We start from the raw sequence: 4854 nt of genomic DNA, 5'->3' as shown, positions 1-4854 counted from the left end.
ACATTTTATCCATTAGTGGCAGCCCTACCAAACAACAGATAACGGGCCACTTGTTGCTCCCCTAACAATGAATTTATTTCAATTTAATGGTTTATGGCGGGATCGAGGGCGGAATAATGTTCCAATACAGCTGATTGTTACCTGCAACAAAAAGTAATGGGTTAATTCGTGTGATGTTTGCATGAATATTCATTGTGTGTTTGTTGAAGTGAGTTGTTGTTTGTTTGAATGCACTAATGTCAGGAACTACTGGTTCGATTTGAAAAATTGTTTCGGTGTTAGATAGCCCATTTATCGAGCACGGCTATAGGCTATAATATTATATCACCACGCTAAGACTAACAGAAGCGGAACAAGCTAGTTTAGTATACGCGTATATTGCGTAGTATCTAACTTAACTTTTGTTGGCTTTTTTCCTTCTTTTTTCCCTAGGTATTTTAAACATTTTACTTAAATATTTGTAGTTGTATGAAGTCCGTTAAAAACTATATGAAATTAGGTAACTCAATTAGAAACGGGAATTGCGTCTTATTAGATTTTAAATAACATAGAAAATAATATCGAGTAGGTACGTGGTGGATAAAGCAGAAAAGTAGAATAAGCGTCTAAATATCTGTTGAGCATTTTCCCACTCAGTTCCAAATGTTTAATGTCACAACCGAACAAGTCTAACTGACTGAAATTTGAGTCCTGTCTCACCCATATATACTGGACATTGGCGAAGTCCCTTCTTATTGGGTGGAGCCATTAATTAAGAGAAGAAGAAGAATATCTGTTGGAATCTTCATTAATCGATTATAATTTTATATCTTATTCCCAAAAGATTTACTGGAATACCAGACAATTAAAAGACAGTTATCTTATAATGAAAAAAGTTCGACCCACTTCCAAACTGTAATAATAGTTAAATTGCATAATATTATAATGTTAATTTCAAACGAAATCCACAAACAGCAGTTGTTAACATTTAGCCGTGTGTTATTTAAATTGACGGATAGTTCATAATTCAAGAACTATAGTGTTCTAGCACATAAATTAGTTTTATAGACAATTATTTGTGTCCCTAAGGCTTGAGTAATAGCATAGGTAATGGTTAGCGCGAGTACAAACGGCTTAGTTTCTGAATAATGGTTCATTTTATTGTGTTTTGGACGAAATCTGGGGAAGTGCTAATGTTCTTATAGTCTTATTAGATTCGCGTTTATATGTTTTAAGGTAACTAAGAAATAAGAACAATTGGTAAGGTGCCAGTCGTACTCGCGACACAATGGGGTTCCGTATAAATAAGCTGAAGAGGAACTGCAAAGAACAACCGTTCTTTAATTACGTAGTATGAATTATTAGTATTTTTCTCAAGAGTGTCGACATGATTGCTGAACAGCAATATCTATCAGTCAACCTGGCAGAGACAGAAATGCACGAAGTTCATGGGATGGTGCAAAAGTTATATAATGTGATTATTAATATAATTGTACAGCAAGTCCTTGTTTAATTAGGTATTACCTAGGTGCTCATTAATTGTTTGTACTTACTACAAAACTAAATTTATAAATGATTTTATAAAATATATGTACTAGGTAAACAAAACAATTCATTGAATAATTTGTGTCCCAACTCCCAATGACACGATTATTTTGAGGATCCGAATTAATATTCCATTAAATTATTTTATCTGATTGGCGCTTATATTTGGCCACGACTTGGCCGTTGTTGGTCGTATCTTGAGACCAAAAATAGTCTGTTATTAATAGAGCTAGATTAAGAGAAGTTGAAATTTGGAAATATTGTAGAAGATAGGAAAATACAGGATTATAAGAATGAAGAATGATGAAAATAATCAGATTCTGGCTGATGGTACAGGAAAAGAAAACATCAAAGTAGATGCAAAGCCTAGTTCTTTCTAAATAATCACGAATCATAAATAAAACTGTAGCTCTGGGTACCAAAATATTTAACGTTAAGAAAACTTTTATTATGTCCGATTACTATTAATGAATTTCCAAATAATATGCGTCTTTCCATACAAGATTAATCTAGAAATCAACTAAACACATAAGAAGTTCCAAACGTACAAAATGAGATACAAAACAATGATTCATTTCGCGAAACAAATGCCCGGTGTTCGGGAGGAGTGTATTATCAATTTATTTAGAGGATCTTGAATGAAGCGCACTCCATTGAGGCTGGTACAGAAATATCTACTGTATGACTTCTTAGGTAAAGATGAAGAGTTTTGTAGATTTAGAGCCTCCTCTTTTCTTTGTTGAGCGTTGTTAGGACTTAGAACGGGGTAAGATAGTTTGTAGTAATGATATAAAAGTATTTGTAATCGAGTTGAAGTAGGAATAATTTATAGATTATTAATTAAAGTTTAATAACTCAGGCCCCGGAATCACAGACACAATAGAAAATCTATTGTGTCGTGGGACGTGGACCGATCGGGCCGCTTGGGGCTCAATGGGTTAAACCATTGTTGGGTCCAACCGTATCTATGCGTCTTCTGCACAGCTCTTTAGTTTGTGTCACGTTTTGTAAATGCTATTCTTTGACATTTTTAGATAGATGCAGCATATTATAATTTTTACTATCTATATTAATCATTAATATAACTCTTGTTGGAAGATTTCAGATACATCTGACTCTATTATAAGCACGATCAACCCATTTTCAAAACCACTTCTTAACAGCTAGCAATTTGTATAGATTTTTGTGCCTTGGTAGTTCTATAGTTTCCTATATCTTCACGTTTCACCGGAGATGAGCTACAATGATTATCGAAGAGCGTTTCCTACGTATTATTCTTGTAACAACGGCGCAGATACATTGTTCTTACTCATCTTAAACAATGTCTGCGTTTCCGTCTGTTAGTTATTATTGTTTTGCTCTTATGGTATTGGCGTTAAAATATCGGCTAAGTTTTAATGACTCGTTTTCATTTGAACTATTTAGCTTTTGTGCTTTTTCAATAATTTTTTGTAGGCAGAAATGGCAATAAGGAACGTTTAACACAGTCTTGAATTTGAATTGAGTAAGTATAAACTATTCCGTGTGTATAGATAGGTATGATATTTTCATGTGTTCTAGAATCTGTTCTGAAATTTACTATATCTGTTTCACTTGTCTTGTTAGAATCAGTATTTTGGAATTAGGAATATGATTATATTAAAGTAGCTGTAGACCTACCTAGTACTGTTATTTCCAAGGAACGCCGTTGTGACGCGGTTCCTGAATGGTTATTATTGCCTTTCAATTTTAAGTCTTGATAAGTTGTACCTGTGCAATAGAAAAAGGGTACAATTCCATATATAGAATTAAACTGTTTATTTTACTTCTAAGGTAAAAACAAACGATAAAATAAACCTCTATAAGATTTACAAGTCAATTACCACCAAATATGTGTAATTGACACACCAATAACAAAGACATTTAATGTTCTCCGTTTGTCACACGTGTAGTTGACATCATTATACATTACCATAATACGATAAATATATCAAAGCGTTGACCTTAAATAAAATATACCGTCACACTGCAACGACAAAATTATTTTCACTTACTACTTGGCTCCAGATACAGCGGTATTGCAAAACGATCAAAAGGTCCTTTCATTCAGGGAATGTACTGTGACACTTCGAGATGGGGATATAACTAATCGATAGGTTGGAGCAGGACGAGAGATGTTCTTACCTCGACTCTTGGCAATTGTCCACCGGAAGGCGGGTTTAGAAAAAGACAAGATTGAATATGAAACTGAAGCACAAAGACGTTTCATTCAATGTTGAAAGGTCAGAACTAAGATCTGATATGAGAGATAGAGAAATATTTGCTTTTGCAAATTTTTGTGGACTTATTTCCAGCTTTAGATGTTATTTTTGGTACAGTGTGTGCAACTCGACCAACGTTAAATGATATAACGTGACTTACGGTTGTAGTGTCGGTTAAGACTAATCGATTTTCTGTCTGAGAGTAATGATTCGTGTAAATTTTGAGGAAATATGGACCAATAATTGCTATGTAACTTGACTGTAACGGGTGACAATTGGTGACAGAAAGGGGTAAGAATTATTAAATATATAAAATATAGGAAGCTCTCACTAATATTTGAGTTGCTGATAAATGTTTTCTTTACCTGTTCCTTCGAATAGATTTTTGCTCTTATATGTCACACGTCAATTATATCAGATTACCTTAACACAGCTAGGTACTTTTTCTTATTAGTATCCACCTGGTTTCTAACCTAGAAGCATTCGATTATAATATTCACATCACTGTACCAAGTGTTTGTTATGTTACCACTCTATACTATGCTCTTAATAAAAATACATTTTTTTCCGATAATACTGCTTTAACAAATACTAAATACTTTCGTTGCAGAACGATTTAAATGAACAAAATACCCAAAAGCAAACCCTAAGCCGTCACTTGCGAACCCTCGGCTTTTAAAACGTAATCAATCAAGCTTTGTCTGTTCAATGTGTGGATTTTAAATTGAATTTTCCTCAACAATACTAGGATTATCTAGCTTACAATTTTTATCTTAAATAAGACATTAGATATAAGATAACACATTTTATACTTTTGAAGATTTAATTACTTCTCTACATTTACTGGCAACTTTACCTTACTTGTAAGGTAAATAGGTTTTCTAACGAAATATTATGTATTATAGTTATCCAAATTACAACCGTGCTAAGCCAATCTATAAACTTATCTTTGTACTAAATTTCATCAAAATCCATCCAGCCGTTTTCCGAACGCGCATTCACACATCAATATTCTATTAGTGTAATTATATCCCATGATTCGATACGCATTCAAGTACACTCGATTCATAATGAAAACGCACATCAATTC

Source organism: Colias croceus, chromosome 21 (genome assembly GCF_905220415.1).
Source record: "Colias croceus chromosome 21, ilColCroc2.1".
In the NCBI taxonomy this organism is placed as follows: Eukaryota; Metazoa; Arthropoda; class Insecta; order Lepidoptera; family Pieridae; genus Colias; species Colias croceus.
Note: the sequence above shows the minus strand (reverse complement) of the source record.